At 54.1% G+C, this 20,092-nt stretch overlaps 1 protein-coding gene across 1 annotated transcript in view; it reads right to left on the bottom strand.

Moving 5' to 3' along the window:
* LOC148218210 (uncharacterized) overlaps positions 1–20,092 on the bottom strand; it is a 224,844-nt gene that overhangs the window by 185,619 nt on the left and 19,133 nt on the right. The window lies entirely within an intron of this gene.

Genomic DNA, 20,092 nt, shown 5'->3' on the forward strand with positions numbered 1-20,092 from the left:
GTTCCCTCTGTTGGTGTTCCCCTCCCTGATTTGGCGCACCCGTGCTGCCAGGACAGAAGTGGGTTTCCCATCCCACCTTCTCATGTCTTCCCCGTGGTCACGTAGAAAAAACCACAGGTCAGCACGTGGGGTGTACCCTCTCTCCCTAGCTGGGGGGCGTTGGGCTCTACTTTTGGGGTCCATGACTCTCACTGGTGCTGCACTGATCTTCCTCACCTCTTCCCTTATCTCCTTCATCTCCTCCTTAAACTCCTCTCTGAGGTCCTTAGCCACAGCAGAGACATGAGCCTGCACTGGGCCAGCCATCATACTCTGATAATTCCTGAGCCTGTTGGCAACAGAACCCACTGTCACTTGGTTGGTATCAGCATCAATCATTGCAATAAAGGGGGTATATTGAGATGGGCCCAGGTTTGCCAGATTCCACAACATCTGCCCTGTGCACCTGACCTTGTCAGGGTCATTGTCATGCTGTCCATCCCTCCCAAAGAGCACCTCCAGTACTGCCACTTCTCTCAGCTTTTGGATCCCTTCCTCAAGGGTATTCCAACGTGTTCTCTGGTGGTACTCCTGCATTCTTTCCCTGTGGACAAATCTCTCTCTCACACTCATTAAAAGTCGCTCCCAGAGGGAAAGGAGACCTGTCTCCCTTACAAATACCTGGTCCACACCTGAGTCCTGGGTCAAGGCTCCCAAATTCCTTGCCTCAGTACCATCCAGTTGCACACCTGTACCCATAAGGTCCCAGACCCGCAGTAACCAGGTTGTAAAAGCCTCACGGCCCCGTCGTACAATGTCTTTTCGCAGGTTACGGAGACTCTCGTATGACAGGGACTCGGTGATGATCTCAACTTCTGGCTCCCCTGCTGGTTGTGAGGGGCCCCCTTCCTGACCCTTATTATCTAGGTGCCTTGTTTTCATCTTAGACTTCCTAGTTTCCACAGGGGCAACTGCTGCTGGCTGTGAGTGCCCTTGCAGTTCAGCTGGAACCTGGACAGACGTAACATCTGTGGGTCCCACTGCTGCACCATCAGAGTCTCCCTCTTTAAGGCAGGGGGAGGGTTTCTCACCAGCTGGGGAGAGGTACTCCTTCAGCATCTGGCCCATCTCACGTATCTCCTTTGCTAGCACCCCCACCCATTCTGGGTGGTTCCTTTCCGAGGTGGGCTGTGGAGCAGGGTCAAACTCTGGGGTAATATCCCTAGTCTCTGGGATAGGATCAGGCTCTGGGGTAACCTCCCTAGTCTCTGGGACAAGATCAGGCTCTGGGGTAACATCACTAATCCCTGGGGTAGGTATCAGGGTTGTTATCCAAGTCAATCTCCCCTTATCTCTGAATGTTACATAGAACAGGTTTAACAGGGATATAAGCAACACTAGCCACAATATAATGTCATTAGCATTTAAAGTGGATTGGAACCCCTTGAAGACTGGTGGGGTGAACTTCAAAAACCCTGTGATGGGTTGAGAAAAAATTTCACCTGCTGCCACTTCCTCACAGTAAGTACCATTATTGAAGTAGCCCCAGAAACACACACTTAGAGTGTGATAGCTCTGAATCCATGTGGCCATCTTCCAGAGAAAATTAAAAATCCATGAATTCCTCAACTGATCAACCCACATAATAAACTGGATAATAGCCACAGTAACCTTGGTTATGAAACTCATGTTTAAAAAAGGGCTTGCAAATGGGAGAGATATAGCAGTGACCACATGGAGGCCAATCCAGGGTAAGCTGGACAGCATGGTGTCACCTACCACAAGCTTGGGTAATTTAAGAACTGTTATCCCCTTTTCTACCCCTCTCTCAATGCCCTCAGGCAATGCCCCACGTTCCGGGCGCCAAAATCTGTCTTGGTTTGAAAGACAGGTATGGTCTAAGGAAAGGCAGGAGCCCCTTTTCTGCGATGCAGAGTGCAACCCCCCTCCCTTTTAATTATTTTAGGTCCAATTCAGACACCTTCAGGCAGGAGATATGGGGATAAGAATAACAGTTCTTTACTGGTATCTAACAAAGCAGAAAAAACAACAACAGCTATAAAAATTGGCAACAGAAACAGTCTAGCTCCGCTCCAGTCCCTTCTGGCCGCAGGCCGTCTCCCTGTGCTCAGTTACCGGTGCTGTGGGGGCAGGGCAGGTCCCGCGCAGTTGAAGAGGGCTGGGTGATGGCGGCCGCGGCCCAGGGGAGAGAGGGGATGGGGAAAGTGACTCCCCCCTCACGGTGTCGGTCGTGGTGCTCAGCAGAGTGTCCGGAGGTAGTAGGGTGAGCTGGGAGAGCCGCGGAGCGATGTCCAAAGGCAGGGAGCGTGGATCTCAGCGCTGGGATGGCAGGGGAAGATGCCAGAGCAGAGCCCAGGTTGTCTTCCCACTCCAGGAGCCAAGCGAGAGAGAGCCCAGCTCCAGACCCCCCCCGTCCCACCTTTCCTTTTCCGGTTCCCCCCCCCTCCCCCTCCAGCCACCCCCCTACGAGAGAACATTATCTGTCGTTTTAAGGTGTAGCCACAATTACTTAGCATAACAATGGGAGAAATTCCACAGAAAGAAAAGCGAAACATTCAACCCCCAACACAACAAAAACCCAAAAATTATTGATTACAACGAGAACCCACAGTATAAGAAGAGGTTGCAAACCAAGGTTGGGTGGAGCGTGGAGTGGGCGGTGACCCCTCACGTTCCCCAGCGCGCTGCTTGCTCTTTCTATATCAAATAAAGCAATCTAAATTTTGCTGAATATTGAGACTTTTGTCTCTCATTTATAACAATTTGGTGCCGAAACCCGGGACGTCCTTGGAGCCCTGAGAGGCGCTGCGATTTCGGGGAGGCGCCCACTGCTGTGGCCCCGGTTCGTCAGTGATTCTCGGGACCCATCGACGTCCCGCACCATAGAGACTGAGCAAGGAAAATCTCCCCGGAAGACCGCGGCAAAATCACCTGGAATTCTCGTGCACGAAGAGCCAGACAGGAGCATCGGACTGTGAGTATCTGTGTGGTTTGGTGGGGATGACTGTGTGCTTGCCTGAATGAGACGTGGCCTTTGCTGCGAAGCGAGAGTGGAGTCCTTCTATCCGCGTTTCCAGCATCCCGCGAGGGACCTGGCCGGTGACCGGACGAAGCGAGTGAGCACAAAGGGAGAGACTGCTTTTCTTGTCCTAGCGCAGGTAGAGGCTGGGTCCTTCCCATCCTAGCCCAGGAAAAGGCAGGACCCGGGGAGAGGGGGAAGGGGGAGGAAAAGAAAAGCAGATGGCAACACACCAGTCACGGAGGGAGAAGGGAAAAGCTGCTTTTCCCATCCCAGCCCAGGTAGAGGCGGGTTCCAGTCCATCCTGACCCAAGGAGGGGCAGGGGCTCGGGCGGAACACATCGGGGAGTGCAAACACCTCAAGACAGTCCCTTGAGGTAAAAATGGGACAAAGAGGGAGTAAGATTCTGAGTCCCAGGGACCCACGAAGAGGTTCAAGTTCATTTGGTCCACAAGGAGACTGGGAAAATAAAGACAAGACAAGTAGGTTGCCAGAAATACCTCCAGGCAGCCCTTTGGGAGTAATATTAAGATGTTGGGACACAGGGGCGGTATACAGAGGAAGAAGTAAAGAAAAATTGATACAATATTGCATGGTGGAATGGACCAAAGAAATTATCCATAAAGATAACCTATACTGGCCCATGTTCGGATGATTTGAGGGTTGGATTTGTCGGGCATTAAACACATATGTGGCTTGTAAAGAACCATTTAACAGAGAGGAATATGAGTATGCTGCCCTGTGGGCAAAACAGTCCAAGCCATCCTTGATATGTACTTTAAAAGAAAAAGAGGATGAGGATAAAAAAAAGGTTACCTGGGAACCCCTCGATAATCTCCCACCTCCGTATAATACAGAAAATACAGGAGACCCCCCCACGCACCCACTTCTCCTCCTGGTACTCCCATAGCTCTAAGAACTCGCTCCAGTCAAAGGAATACCAGGAGAGATGGTATCACCAGAGAGGAGGGAGATAACGACACAAAGGCTCGCCTTTACCCCCTGAGGGAAGTGCCATTAGCAGGACAACAGGCTGGATTAATTGAATTTGTAAATGTTCCCTTGAACACAGGGGAAGTGAGAAACTTTAAAAAAGAAATGGGAAAACTATTAGAAGATCCTATAGGGGTATCAGAGAGACTAGATCAATTCCTCGGACCAAGTATGTATACTTGGATGGAATTACAATCTATATTAAGTATCCTATTCACCACGGAAGAACGGGAAATGATCAGACAGGCTGGAATGAGGGTATGGGACCGGGAGCATCAGATTGGACCTAGGGGAGACCAGAAATGGCCATTAAATAATCCTAACTGGGATAATCAAAATGATGTCCATCGCCAGAATATGATGGACTTAAGATGGACACTCGCTAAAGGTATCCGAGAATCAGTTCCTAAAGGACAAAATATTAATAAAGCCTTTAGTGAACAACAAAAAAAGGACGAATCCCCGACTGACTGGTTGGAGCGGCTGAGGAAAGATCTCCAAATGTACTCCGGGATAGACCCTGACACACAAGTGGGTCAGGCACTCCTCAAAACCCAATTTGTTGCTCGAATATGGGGAGATATTAGAAAGAAATTAGAAAAGTTAGACGATTGGCAAGATCGAGGGTTACAAGAATTGCTAAGAGAAGCAGAAAGCAAAAGCAAAATCTTTATAGCTGCAGTTCGTGAAACACAGAAAGAAACCCAGCAGAAAGGGGGAGGGAAACCACGAAAACCCCCACCAAAACAAGGAAATGAAGCAGGAAATAATTCACCAAGGCAAACCTGATTTTATTGTAACAAAAAAGGTCATATAGAGAAAAATTGTAAAGAGTCGATACAGGATGAAAAAAAAAAATGTTCCAGGAAGATGAATAGGGGTGTCAGGGGCTGTATGTATTAAGGGCCATACCATCCAAAGCGCCCTTGATAAATTTAAAGATTGGTCCCCAGGGAGAGGAGGTGGAATTTTTAGTAGATACAGGAGCTGAAAAATCCACAATTAAAGACCTACCAAAAGGGTGTAAACCGAGTAGAGAAACGGCACTCGTGGCTGGAGCAAAAGTTGAACCATTACAGGTCCCTATTATTAAAAATGTGCAAATTGAGACCCGGAACAAAATTGAATTAAAAGATCTGCTGTTACTGCCAGAGGCAGAAAATAATTTATTGGGGAGGGATTTAATAATAGCATTGGATTTGAAAATTGAAGTATCACAAGGGCAGTTTAAAATTTTTGCTTTAACCCAAAAGGATGAGGAGCAAATATGTTCTGAGGTGTGGTACACCCCTGGGGAAATAGGGAAGTTAAAAATGAAACCTATCAAAGTGAAAATCACTGATCCCGATTTACCTATCCGAGTTCATCAATATCCAATATCTCTGGAAGGGAGACGGGGCCTTAAGCCTCTCATAGAAAACCTTTTGCAACAGGGGGCTTTGGAACCATGTATGTCCCCACATAATACTCCTATTCCGCCTGTCAGAAAGACAGACGGGAATTACAGATTGGTACAGGATTTGAGAGCTATAAATCAGCGAACTGTTACCAAATTTCCTGTAGTAGCAAACCCTTACACTCTCTTAAAACAGTTGTCCCCTGACTACACTTGGTATAGTGTAATAGATCTAAAAGATGCCTTCTGGGCATGCCCGTTAGAGGAAAGTAGCAGAGATTGCTTTGCCTTTGAATGGGAAGATCCTGATAAGGGCAGGAAACAACAACTGAGTTGGACAGTATTGCCTCAGGGCTTTACAGAATCCCCCAATCTCTTTGGGCAGCCCTAGAAGAATTAATGCAGTCTTTTGAGCTACCAGAAGGGCTGTGATTGTAGCCCGTTCATTATATAAAAAAAGGTATCCATATTGTACTGAGTTGTGGTGGTGTCATTCCTATGGTGGGTATCCCCCATTCTCATTATGTGTCCATTGTAGAAGAAATGAATGTAAGGAAGCTATTAAGGTACTTAATACCCTATCAGCACAAGGAGAAATCGAAATTGATGATCATAACTGGTGGGAGTTATTCGAGAATGGAACGAGGAAAATAAAGCAAGCCAGAGCAGAGGTGTTGGCAAAAGAGTGTCAGAAGGGTTGTGTATACCGAGCTGTTACTGCTGTACCTCGTACTGGAATGTTAAAGCTAAAAGCTGGGACAAAATTAAGAAACACTACCAAAAGAGAAAGACAAAGTGGGAGAGCCCAGGACATATTCCCTGCTGCTGAGAAGATCAAACAAACCTCGGCTACTGGCAGCAACCCCGTAGGCCTTGAGGGAGGCAGAGGGATGAAAATGGTCATGGGAGTCATCCTATTGCTAATGATGATAAAAGGAAATAATGCTGATGCTTGTTCCAAGTGTCACCAGACAATTGGGTACGGGGATGCACGGTATCCACCCTTGCCTTCCACACACACATCAATTCGGCCTGCTGTAATAAACACAACTTAGAAACTTGCACAATTATGGGAAGAAGTTGCTGGGTAGCCACCAATTTGGGAGAAGGAAGGTGGGCTCCATCAGCATACCAAAGTTGCCCAGTAGGAGAGACACACCTCTGCTTCACAAAAGAAGGTATGTGGGAATATTCAGATCAGGGAGGAGTGCAAGATCACTACAAGGAGGAATTGATCGAAAAAAAATTATAACTAAAATATTCAAAGGAAAAAGGACAAACCGTGGGGGACGTTTTAACTTGTATGAGAAAATAAAACAACAACTCAGCGAATGGGACTTACCCACCTTGGGAAAGAATTTATTTGTAGAATTAATGAAAGAAATTACTACTGAACTTAACTGTTTGTTGGATCTGTAGAGGAATGCAGATGACTGAACAATGGCCATGGAGGGGGGGAGGGATTAGGGCCAGAACAGTTGCTACAGTGAAATCAAACAGAAATATGGAGGGGTAGTGTGTGGGAAGTTTAATAAATCTAAATGCTGATTAGAAATTGATGATAATGGTGAAGTAATTACTAAAATTGCAGAAGAAATAAAACAAAGAGCCCATGTACCTCTACAAACCTGGAACTCTATACTTAATGATAGTTGGTGGAATAATCTGTTGGGGGGGAGCTTGGTGGAAAAATTTAAGGTTTATGTTAACATGTGCATTATTAGGACTACTGTTCATCCCTTGTCTTGTTCCACGCTTCATTCGACTAATCCAGTCGGTGGTTCAAGGAATGCAAGTTGCTGCAATACCAATAGACCCTGAGAAGGCAACAAAATTAATGGCAGTAGATGTATTAAATCTAGTACAAGAAGTACTGACAAAATTTGAAACCAGAACACGAATCAATGGGATAAAAAAAGAGAAGTGGGGAAATTGTGACAATTGATAAAAGATTCGTGTTAATCACAAAAGCATTAGGGGTTTGTATAAACCAGAATACTAAGCTCTGAAGTGAAGCATGGACACTAGATAAAGGAAATTATATGATAAAATCATGCTGTTTAAAATCACCTTGTTATGGTTTATTATTTTATGTAATGTTATATTATGTTCTGTTTTCCAAATAAGTTGTATTGGCTACCAGCTTGCAAAATCAGACTTCCCAATAGCCCTTCCTCCCTTTGTCTGATCAATACTGCCTATCTCAAGGACCAGACTTCCAGAACTTCTCTGCTGGTTATCTACAAGGACCGGATGGCTATCTGTGACTGATTATCACCCAAAGGCTTTGTGTAAGGATGTTTATTCAACCACCACTGCTTATGACAACAAAAATCCAAAAATTATTGATTACAACGAGAAACCACAGTATAAGAAGAGGCTGCAAACCAAGGTTCAGTGGAGCGTGGAGTGGGCGGTGACCCCTCACGTTCCCCAGCGCGCTGCTTGCTCTTTCTATATTAAATAAAGCAATCTAAATTTTGCTGAATATCGAGACTTTTGTCTCTCATTTATAACAGGGTTCACCTTTTCCTCCTCCATGTGTAACGTCGTCTAGAGCACAGAGGTCCCAGGAGCTGCTTCCTCCTGAGCCAGTGGCACTCCTGGCCCTGGGCAGCGCAGGGCCCTGTGCCCCGTATATACCCCTGCAGGGCGGGGCTGTGCCATGTCACCAGGACAACAGAATGGCCAACAGCACCCAGGAACCCGATAGAACGGCCCTGTGTCACAAAAGGCCCAGCCCAGCAGCCCTTCAGCAGCCCAAGCCGCTGGAAGTGTCATGGAGCAGGTGCCCAGCAGGTGCTGGCTTTGCAGGCTGGGCTGTGCGGGGCCAGAGGAATTGGCCGGATGGACGCAGGCAGGGAGTTGTGGTCAGCGGCTCCATGGGCGGCTGCAGGCCGGGGATGAGGGGTGTCCCTCAGGGAGGGCTCTGCCTCGGCCCCGGGGGGGCCCAATGCGAGGGCGAGGGGCTGGGGGGGCCATGGGGGCGTTCGATCAATGGGGAGGGCCCGGGGAGTGCTGAGAAGGGGGTGGTGAGTGGGGGGGAGGGAGGGGTCCCATGGATTTGGGGGGAGTCTTGATGAGCGTGGGGGGAGTCCCATGGATTTTGGGGTCCTGGTGATGGGGGGGGGAGCGGTGAGTGGGGGGGTCCCATGGATGGGGGAGGGGCGGTGAGTGAGGGGGGGTCCCAGAGCTTTGGGGCGGTCGGTGAACGGGGGGGGCAGTGAATAGGGGGAGCCCCGGTAAATTGGGTGGGTCCCTAGGAGCTAATTCCCCCTTCCTTGTTTTAAAAACAGCATGCATGACTCTTGCCATGAACATGAAGGGAAGTTCAAAACAAAACCATACATGTAGTAAAACCAAAACTTACAGTAATCGGGAATAATTCTGATACAACAATCCAAAACATTTCCGAGAACAGATATAATTAAAAACACTTCTGAAATTAGATTATTACCAAACATTAAAATATTGTACCATCATCCCAGTGTCTGCAACAGCTGATAAATCTCAAATCAGTGAAGAACTGGATAAGCGTCTGTTGGGGGTTGTTTTTTCCTTTCCTCTCTGCCTGTGGAATTTTTTCCCATTGACATGCTAAGAAGCACTGATGGTTGGGTCCCAGCACCAGGGAGGGTATCCCTGGTTTTTTGGGAATTTCTCTCGGAGGGTGGGGGGAGGGAAAGGGGGAACACGGTGAGATTGGAAGCAGGTAAAGGAGGGTGGGGGGCAGTTGCTGGCTCTCGCTCGCTTTTGGCTCTCGGAGCAGAAAGGTCATTGCTACCCCCCCACCATCCCAACGCCGGGAGCTGCCTCTCTGTTTTGGACCCCGCAGCCCTGCTTGGACGCCCTCCTGCTTCAGCTTGCTGTTTTCCCAGCATCCTGCCTCTCCTCCATCCCTTCCCATCTGGGACACAGCTGCCATCACCCCCAGCCCCTGCAGCCGCACGGGGATCGTCGCACCTGCCCATCAGGAGCCTGCCAGAGCTCACTGCCAGCTGTGACAGCAACTGCACCAAAGGGGAAAGTGCCCGTGGCCCAGAGACTGGAACTGGGCTCCTGTTCTGTTTGTTGTTAATTTCATAGTTGTTGTTATTCCTATTTCCATATCATTGCCTGAGAGTCCCTTAATTTCAAAATTATACAGAGTGTTTATGACCCTCTAAAACTGGTGGAAAGCAGCAGGATCTTCCCTAATATCGACTTCTGTGCTAGTTTCACCTGGGGAGAAGAAACTCAAGAGAGAAATTCTCTGTGTGAGAACTCCCTCTGGGAGTTGATGGGACCTATTGGAGGCTGGTTTGGTTACTGACAGCCTGAACAACCAATTGCAGAAAGTTAGTTCGCTCGGTGAGCACACATTTTGAAGGCGGTAACCCGGGAAAAAACTCCCTTTTATTTCCGATAGCTGAGCAGGTAACAACGGCCCAGCCCGGGCTCCCTCCCATGTGGGGGGAGCTCGGGAGGCCGCTGGGCCCCGTTTGCAAACCAGGGAACCCGATGGCCGGGGGGAGGAAAGGCTCATTGATGAGACCTTAGCCCGGCTTCCTCCCCTACGAGCCCGCGGCTCTGGGGGGGCCCGGCTCCTGCTGCTGGCTCGGAGCAGCTTTGGAGGGGCCGAGCCCGCCCAGCCCCCGCACGGCCTGGGGGAGGCAGCCGGGCCCTGTCTGGAAGCAGGGGTGGCCATGGGCAGTGCGGGGCTGCAGCAAGCTCCAGAAAAGCTGATTAACATCTCAGCCGCCCCCCACACCCAGCGCCGTGACTTCTGTGGGAAACTTTAACTCTTTAGTGCTCAGGTAAGATTTTGCAGACCTCCGGCTTTCCTTTGAATATGAGAGGGGAAAAAGGAGATGCTCCAAAGTCAGTGAAGCAAGAGCTAAGTTTCTTTCGATGGAAGGAGAATGAGGAGATGCTGTGAAGATGGCTGAAAATCCTTTTGTAAGATTGTAGGTATGAACTGATGTACTGAATATTCCTATAAACCGTGGGGAAAGACACGGGGAGGTTGGAGATGTTCCATTTGATAGATTGTTAATCAAAGGCATCTGTGTTGAGAATCCTTCACCCCGAGGAGAAAAGGGGATCTCTTTTTCTGGTGATGGAGCATGAACAGAGAGAAAGAGAGATGAAGAAAATGTTTGGTTTGGAACAGTTAATTCTTAAAAGTAAATACCCCATGAGTATGGCCCATAAGCACAGCTTTGGGAAAGCTGTGAAGATGGGAGGAACTTCACGACTTTGCAAGTTTTTTCCTGGGCAGATGCAAATCGTGAAAGTGAAGCCACGAGAGGACTGGTTTTTTCCCTTCTTGTGGTGAAGTCCCTATGGCCTGACAAGAGGAAACTTCTCTCTCCAAAGTGAGCTGAAAAGGGCTATTTAACTTGGGAACTGGCTGAAGTAGTTTTTTGTATGTTTGTTTTGTTGTTATGAAGGTTGGGAGAGGGAAGGAAGGAGTGGTCTGAAGATATTATTCTGAATTTGCTTTTCTTTCTCTTTCTTTGTGTAGTTAATAAAGTCTTTTATACCTTTTTTAAGTTTTAGTCCTGCCTTGCTCTTTTGCTCCTGGTTCTGTCTCACAACAGAAAAATTAGTATATTTAAATCGGCAAGTCAAAACTATAACAATGGAGGAGAGTGTCAGCAGCTGCAGCTAAGGGCTCGTGTCCCATCAGAGTCTCTAACGATGGCACCAACGCTGCTGCCTTGCAACAGCCGACTCTGGAAGGCGAGTGTGCCCTCGAGCAGAGCCGCTGAGGTCAGTCAGGGGGACAGGCTGCAGCTGAAGCTGCCAAGCGTTGCTGTGATTCTGGCAAGTCAAGAGAAAACCATGGTGACCACTTTCCCTTACACCCTTTGCCAAGCCACAAAAAATTGTGCCCATAGCATCCCCTCTTTTGGCATCCTGTCTGGTGTGCATGTCTTCCTGAGGAGGTACAAGCCTTCTGGGTGCTGCTGTTCCTGTGCACACTCTGGTCATTTTTCTCTGGTGTCCAGAGCCATGCTGACAGCAGGAGCTCCACAGGCCAGCTCCAGGAGACATCGTTCTTGCCATGGTGGCAGCAGCTCTGTGGGTCCCGAGCTCAGTGTCAGGGGAGTCTTGGCCATGCAGCACAGTGGCCTGGACAGCTCTGGGGACCCGGGCTGATCGCCAGCGCTGCCACTTCCCACTGCTCCTCGCCTGCAGCAGCCAGTGGCCGTGCTCCAGCAGGGCCTCCTTGTACCTCCTTGTCCCTCCTTGTCCCTCCTTGTCCCTCCTTGTCCCTGGCCAAGCAGCTTGGGCACCTCGGGGCTGTCCCCACCGTCCTGCTGAGGCCAGGCCTCGAGGGCTTCTGCCACAGGCACCAGAGACGCGTCGGGGAAGCGCCAGAGCAGCCGGCTGGCAGGAAGAAGGTGGCTGTCTGGGGGCTGCTTATGGCCTCTGCCACCCAGTTCCTCAGGGCTTCCCACCAACCCATCCACACAAGTCCTCCTGGCCCATCACAGCCTCCCGCCACCCAGCGCCACACGCATCCCCCTCACGCCTTCCCACTGCCTTCTCCGGGCAGGCCTTGGCAGCACCGCAGCCCTTCATGGCCTCCCACTGTCCCGTGCCCTCCACGCCTCCCCCAGGCCTGCCTGGCTGCTGAAGGAGCTCCAGAGGAGCCGCATCAAGAGGCACCTCAGAGCCCTCAGCAATCCAGTCAGCAACACACGGGCAGGACACAGATGGCGCTTCCAGGCTGGCAGAGGGGTGCTGGCCATCTCCAGGGACCGGTCTCTCAGGGATCCCCACCGCAGCTCCGGCCTCTGCCCGCCCGCTCTGTCGGAAGCCTTAAGGCTTCCACAGAACCACCAAAGGCCAAGGGCCTTTTGGCCACTTTCCCTTCCACTCCGCACGCTTGGCCAACTTGCTGAGCACAAGCACCCTTTTTGCCCTCTTCCCCATTGGCCTGAAGACTCTGGGCACCAAAAGAAAGCTCCTGGACCTCTGTGTATGACAACAGCAATTTACTAATCCTACAGTGGGAAGAAAGAAAGTGCTTGCAGAGCAGAGGTGTTCCCTGCAGGCTCACGTGGCCCCAGCAGACGCAGCCTCCCGGATCAGTTCTCCACACTGCTCACGCAGGACAACCAGCCCCTGCGACACAGGGAAGGCCGTGACTTCCAGAGCCGGCGGAATCCATCTCGCATCTGCTGGAGTCGGGAGGAGGGAATGCTCTGTACAGCTCTGTTGATGTACAGAGTCTGAAGAGCCAGGCATGAGATGGCAGGGCTGGTGTCATCTGTCATGTCCTGAAGGGCTGGAAGAGAGAGGAACAGAGCCACAGTCAGAGCCTGCATCTGCAGGGACCTGAGGGGACCCTCCTGCCCCATCCCTCCCACACGGCAGCTCTTGCCATGGCCTGGAGGAAGCAGGAGACAGCAAGGATCAGCTGGAAGGCGCTGGCCACGAATGTCCCTCCCGCAGGCCCCTGGAAGGTCTCTGTGCTCTGCCCACGCCGCCCCTCGTGCGCGCAGGGAGCAGAGCCCTCCCAGCCGGGGCAGGGAACGCAGCTGCCAGCGCCAGCCCCCGCTGACAGCCCGCTGGCCTCACTCACCCCTGCACATGAGCTGCAACTCTCGCTGCTGCTCTCTCAGGAACCGCCCGGCCATCCCTGCCAACACAGAGCCTGTCACGGCCCCAGCCGCACAGCTGCCCCGCAGCGGCGCTGCCAGCCCTGCGGCCACAGCAGCGCCTTCCCCTGCAGGGCTCAGGCCCGGCCCTCGCCGCATCCTGACGCCCAAGGACACGGCTGCGAGAGGGCGGCAGCGGCGCCGAGGGCAGGCGGGGCTCCAGAGCCCCGGCCCGGATGGCGCTGCCGGGGCAGCAGGCGGGGCTGGGGCCGAGCTGCGGCGGGGCGGGGAGGGAGCCGGGCTTGTGGCTCACCAAGAAACCTGACGGCCGCCTCTCGCAGGGGCTCCTGTGGGCTCCGCAGGTACGGCAGCGCCTGGCGCAGCAGCTCGGCCGCTCGGCTCCTGTCCTGTGCCAGCTGGAGAGAGCGGCAGGGCACGGAGGGAAGGGTTGGCGCGGGCTCTGTCCCTTGGCCCCGGCCTGCCCTGCCCGCACAGCCCTGAGCGGGGCAGAGGGCCCGACAAGGCGCGGGCTTGATGGAGCTCGGGGCTCCATCAGCTGCGGCCCTGGGGCCAGAGGAGCCTGGAGAAGAGCCCGCGTGGGCAGCCCAGGGAAGGGAGCAGCGTTCTTACCAAGCACTCGCCAAACCTCCACATCTGATCCGCCATCAGCAGGTGCTCAAGATCTCTCCTCTTCAGGAAGCTTAGTGCAGAAAGCAGCGTTTCACAAGAGGCCTGCAGAGCAGCAGAGACCCAGAGATGGCACTGCAGCCCAGGGCACAGGACCTGCCTCCCTGTGCCAAGGCCAGGAGTAGGCTGGAGCCCATGAGGTGCCCGGGTGCAGGGAGACAGCTGAGCCCCCTGCCAGGAGGACAGCAGCGCCCAGGAGTCCTCACCTCTGCCACACGCATGTTCTCATCGTGGCAGTTGAAGAAGAGTGGCAGCAGGCTCTTGCTCACAAGCATCTTGAGGGGCTTTTTACCCTTGGCCGCTACCAACCTCATCACCTCTTGGAAGAGGCGAGTGGAGAGCAGCTGCACATGGCGGTTGTCCTGTTGGAAAGGAAGCAAAAGCCCTCCACATCAGCTGCTCCAGGCCCCTCTGTGCACAGGCCCAAAAATCCACGGGGCCCCACACTTGGTTACAGCACCCAGTGGCCGTGGCTGGGGGCACAGAGCCTTACGTTGTCCAGCAGTGGCCAGAGCGCGCCAGCCAGCCGCAGGGCGATGGGGCTGGGTATTGCGAGGTGTCTGTGCGAGAGCAGAAAGCTGAGCACCGCGACGGTCATCTCAACGATGTCTTCATCTGCATCCCGCAACAGGTCCACAAGGCTTTCTGTCAGGCTGTACATTCTACTGTTCTGCACGGAAGACAAGGCAGGGCAAGCCCACGCTGCTGCTGCTGCTGCCGTGGAGCCCAGGGGCCGAAGGCCTGTCCTGAAGCACTCGGGCAGCTGAACAGCAACGCAGGAGAGCTGGGAGCAGCTGCCACAGCTCCCAAAGCCCAGCCAAGCCCAAGGGGCTGCTTTCCCCAGCCCCACGCTGCCAGCACAGCTTCAGCCGCTGCTGTCTTCTCACCATCGAGGGGTCCTTGCTGAGCTGCACGAGGCCTCTGAGCACCAGGCGACGCATCTCCCTGGACGTGCTCTGCAGGCGCCTTGCCATGATCTCCAGGACGCTGTCACCCCATTCTTTGATGTCCAGGAGGTCCAGGACCTGAAAGGCACAAAGCAGTGACCGGGGTGCCCAGCTGGCAGGAGCTCAGAACTGCACAGGGCTGAGCCAAGGCAGCAGCACAGGGCACGGGCACCGTCCCAGGCAGCTGCGGCTGTGAGAGGGCAGAGAGGTGGGAGGCAGCTCAGCTGTGCTGCCCATGGGGCTCACCTCCACAAGGAACGCCATGGCAGGCAGCTGCCAGTCTGAAATGTCTTGGCTGAGGAGCTCCAAGAGGCAGGAGATGAAGCTGCAACACCAGATCATGGAGACACAGCGCATCTCCCTGGTGGGGGGGAAAAGGCATCATTGCCCCTGAGCCGAGAGGACAAAGCTCTCCCAGGAGTGACCCACGGAGCTCTGGTCTTTTCCCAAGCCCCCCGTGGGCACTTTGGGAGGCGGCTGTTCCCGGGCACCCTCCTGTGCCAGCCTTTTCCAGTCTGCTCGTCCGTCTCTTTGTGACAAAGCCCTCTCACCCCTGCCCATGGGAACTGTGTGGGGCACCCTGGGCACAAGTGCCGGGGGCAGCAGGGAGAAGGGGGTCTCACCTGGCCAGGAGTCCCACTGCATAGTGGTGGGTGCCAGTACAGAGCAGCGTGTCCCAGCCAGCCTTGCCTTCCATGGCTACCACAACACGCTCACACTGCACTCGGCAGAGCAGGACCTTCAGGGTCTGCACCGCAAACCTGTGTGCAGAGCAAAGCCCAGGTGATGCTGGCAGCCCTGGCTCCTGCCTTGAAAGGGATGGGGACACTGGGAGGACTGGGATGGAGCACCTTTGGGGGTTGGTGGCAAGGCCCAGTTGCTCCTGGCACCCCTTCCAGAAGGTATCAACCTCCTCTGGCGTATCCAGTGCGCTGATGTAAACTTGGAAGAGCAGACACAGAAAGAGACGGGGAAAATACTCCAACACTATAGGTGGGCACCAGGTCAGGTTGAAGACCCTCCACAGTGTCACGGTTGCCTGGAAAGAATGAACCACCCAGAGACAACACTCAGTGCCAAGACATCCGTGTGGCAGGGTCCGAGCATGCCAGGGAGAGGCCGGGGGAGACACCTCGGGGTCACCCAGCCTGGTGCCCCTGAACCTTGCCCCTAAGGCAGGTTTCAGCGCAGTGCCTGAGGCAGAGAGATGCAGCTGGGGGGAGGACAGAGAGCTAGCTGCTGGAGAGGTGGCCTAGGGGCAAGCCAAGGTCAGTTGCAGGAACTCACAGCCAGGGCAAAGACTCCTGTGCTGTCCCCATCGGAGGTGTACACACTGTCCACTGGCCAGGCGTTCAGCACATTGAGGAGTATCTGCAGCGCCGGCTCCGCAGTCCCAGTGGAGGACATGATCACTCCCCACATGGCCGTAGCAGCTCTGTGGGGTCAGAGCTCTGTGTCAGGGGGGTCTGGGCCACAGCACTGTGGCCTGGGCTGCTGCAGGGGCCCGCGCTGGCCGTCAGCCCTGCCTCTGCCCACCGGCCCTCGCTGGCAGCACCCAGCCAGCCCACGGGGGTGCAGGCATCTTGAGGGGCAGGGAGGGAGCGTGGCAGCACGCTCAGGGGCTGACATGGCAGCACTGGCAAACGGAGGAGCCAGAGGCTCCTGGAACTGTCCCCCTGTCTGGCAGTCACCAGGGACAGGCTCTACAGGGTAACGGGCCGGGGAACCCTAAACCCTCAAGGCAGGTGGGGCTGCCGTACCTGTCACCCGATGGGGCCCAGCGCAAGAGAGTCATCAGCACATCGCAGGGGTATTCCCTGGTCAGCTCCAGAAGGGCCTTGTCCAGCCTGTGCCCAGCAGACTCATTGGCCGTGAGCCACTTGTGGATGTACCTCACCATGGCTGGCACCTGCAGAAGGCCCGGGGAGACTTGGACACCTGCCCGAGCAGCAGGTTCCCCAGCTTCCCCTGAGAAGTGCTACCCTTCCCACCCTATTGGGCTGGGCCTCAAAGACTGAAGGAACCCAGCAGAGCTGGCTTGAGGCGCCAGACAATTCCTGGCCACAGGCTGCTTACTTGCTTTGGATTGGAGACACCCTTCTCCACAAGCAAATCCAGCATGGCAGCCCCGGTCTCAGCAGTGAAGAGGGGAAAGTTTGCCAAGAGCCCAGTGCCCACACCGGTGGTCTCTTCCCGCCAAATGCACATGATGAATTCATAGATCATCTGCAGGAGAAGGGCAGGAAGAGAGGGAGAATCCATGGAGTGCTCCAAGCACGGTGCTGGGCTGAGCAGTGACAGCAGGCCCAGCCCAGGTGGGGATGGCTGCAGTACCTGCGCTGTTCTGCGGAAGCGGCCACGGGCAGGGTCCTGCTCTTGTGTCGGGTCCATGGCGGCACCTGGCAAAGAGCGAGCGCAGCCAGGGCTGAGGGGCTGTGGGAGAGGCCGGAGAACACAGGCCAGCCCTGCATTCCCAGGCAGGGACAGCCCTGGGATGCTCCAGGGATGGGGAGTGGCTGCCAGGGGGTTCAGCCCCAGCCCCTCTTCTGTCCTATCCATGGGCATGTTGGGATGGGATGGGATGGGATGGGATGGGATGGGATGGGATGGGATGGGATGGGATGGGATGGGGCTAAGCTGGCTGCAGGCACCAGCTCTGTGGCCCAGCTCTGCTACTCACCCTCTTGCAGCAGCTGGATCTGCTCCAGCTCTTCAGGCTGCTGTGCTGAGGGAGCTGCAGCCTCCTCCTCCTCCTTCACCCAGGCCAGCTTGGGCACTCTGGGTGGTGTCTGCTCCATGTCAGTGTATGGAGTTGGGACTGCTTGCAGGAGAGATGTCTTGGAAAAGCTCCAGATGAGCAAGTGCTGCAGTTGTGCCTTGTAGGCACCTGCAAGAGAGAAGCATTGGGAAGGCTACAGGACACCGTGTCCTGCAGTCTGTCCTCGAGGTCACCTGCAGAGGAAAAGCTTTGGAAAAGCTCCGGGTCAGTAGGGAACAAGCTGGCTGTGTGGGGGCTCCTCACAGCACCGCTCTCTCCGTCCTGTCCCGACGAGTTCACCGAGCACTGTGGTGTGGCCGTGTCACCGCCAGCACCTATGTCACGACGTGTCACAAAGGGTCACCCTTGTACGCTCTGTCCCTTTCCTATTGCACGGTGACCACGGTGCACTGTGTCACAAAGAGCCCTAGGACACACCTCCACGTGCCCTGAGGACACCCCCACCCCACCCCCCCCCCCCCCCCCAAAGTGGCCCAGCTTGCAAGGAAGACGTTCCCCCAAGGTTCGAGGAGAGCCCAACAGGAATTTTAGGAATGGCTCAAACAACAAGCAGATGCTCCTCTGCTCTGCCTGCTCAGGGCAGCAGAAGGAGCCCCCACGGTTGCCGATGCAGCTGCAGCAGGAAGGGCATCGGGGCCTTCCACAGCAGCTGCCAGGGCCTCTCTGGGACAAGACCCGGTGCTGGGTGGCCGTCACACACACAGGAGTGTGACACAGACACGGGACGTATGGCCCAGGGCACGAATGCTGCTCTGAGTCCTGGGAGCAGTGAAATCAGCAGGTGTGGCAGAGTCCCTGCCAAAGGAGACCTGCCGCCCCCAAGGCCTGCCAATGCTGGTGCCTGCTCCTGCCACAGAGACCTGTGTCCCCTGGGGACTTCTCTGCCAGAGGACAGCCAAAGCCCACGTGCATTGGTGTGTGTGCTCCTTTCTGCAGGCGGCTGTTGGCAGGAGCACCTGGTGGCAACACTTGGTCTCTGTCAGAAGCTGTTACTCCTTCCTGGAATGATTTTTGCTTGGAAGTGATGATCTGCAGTGTCCACGCATCTCCCCAGCCCATCACTGCCTCACACACGAGGTGACCACCAGGCCACTCTCCGGCCATCTGACCCGCAGCTGAGCCCTTCCCAGAGTGCCCGCACCCGCAGGGAGCGCAGGGCTGGATTTGGCCGCCAGAGAGTTGGTGACCCTCGTGAGATCCTCGGTGCATTTAGTTCCTACAGGAGTGTGGGGACCGCTGGGAAATGATCTGCATGCCTTGTTAATTGGATGTTCTTCCACCGCTAGCCTGGGGCAGGATCTCTCCCGGTGCTCCTCTCAACTCCCGGTTCTCTCCTCAGCCAATCAGAGAAGGCACTAAAATAATTGAGCCAATCAGAGCGCGCGGCGCTGATGACTCCTCAGGCAGTCCCAGAGCGCCCAGAGCTCCTCACCTGGACTCCACCCGCGCCCCGCCCCCAGCGCCCCCGGCCAGGAGAATTTGGGGAGGGGGGTATCGCGTTTAATCTTCTTTTGTGTTTTTCTAGAGTCAGGATTAAATGCTCTAGAGACGGAATTTCGTGTTTGGACTCAGATATTTTATTCTTATCTATATTACAGTGAGTTCTACAGCACTTCTAGCTAACAGGTCAAAAATGGACACGTATCTCTCTCTACAAGGCCTTTTAAGGGCCAATCTGTCCACTTAAGAACACACAGCTAAATTCTTTTTACTTTTAACCCAACAACCAATCACCTGTGACCTGCACGGTGGAATTTTCTATCCAATTACAAAAGTACCAGCAAGACCCGTGAAGAAGGTGAAAAAGAAAGAAAACTCCACCCTAAAACCTCCATCTTGTTTTATATATATATATATATATATATATATTAATATAGTCTAAAACCACAAATTCTAAATTTTCCACCATGGGACATTACACACGTCTATTCAAACTACACACCAGTGATTCCAGTTCTATCACAATTCTGGAAAGCTTCTTCACAGCCTCAGGTCAAAAGCAGTGTTTTCCTGGGGGTCAATGCCTGTCAGCAGAGAAAGCCCAAACCCCTCAGTTTCCAGGGTTCCAGCAGGGGGGAGGTGTCAGACCCTGCCCGGCGCTGGCCATGGGGCGTGTGGCGGGGGCCCGGAGCTCTTGGCTACTGTGGGCTGCTGGGGGGCTGCTGGGGGGACACCCCCGGACCTGTGTCCTGCACACACAGCGCTGTTCCAGGAGATGGTTTAGTCCGAGTGTCACTTCATTCACGGCACCGACCGGCTGAGGTTCGTGGAGAGGAACATCTCCAACCGGGAGCAGTTCCTGCACTTGGGCAGCGATGTGGGGCTGCACGTGGGGACACCTCCTTTGGGGACAAGGCTGCCAGGCACTGGAACAGCGACCCGCAATGGATGGAGTACAGATGGGCTGCGGTGGACAGGCACTGCCGGCACAACTACGAGTTGTCCAGCCCGTTCCTCGTGGAGCGCAGAGGTGAGCGTGGGGCAGAGCGTGTCCCCTCGGGCCCTGCCCTGGGAATGACCCTGGAGCCCCTCAAAACCTCCTTGGGAATCACCTGAGACACATCAGCCCTTCTTGTTCCCACCCTCGGGCCTCCTGCCCCTCACCCCAAGTGACTCCGGTTGCTCTCCCAGTTCATCCCAGTCTCTCCTGCTGTCCTTACAGTCCGTGTCACCAGAGT

The sequence above is a fragment of the Sturnus vulgaris genome, unplaced genomic scaffold (genome assembly GCF_052056855.1).
Source record: "Sturnus vulgaris isolate bStuVul1 unplaced genomic scaffold, bStuVul1.hap1 Scaffold_194, whole genome shotgun sequence".
Lineage (NCBI taxonomy): Eukaryota > Metazoa > Chordata > Aves > Passeriformes > Sturnidae > Sturnus > Sturnus vulgaris.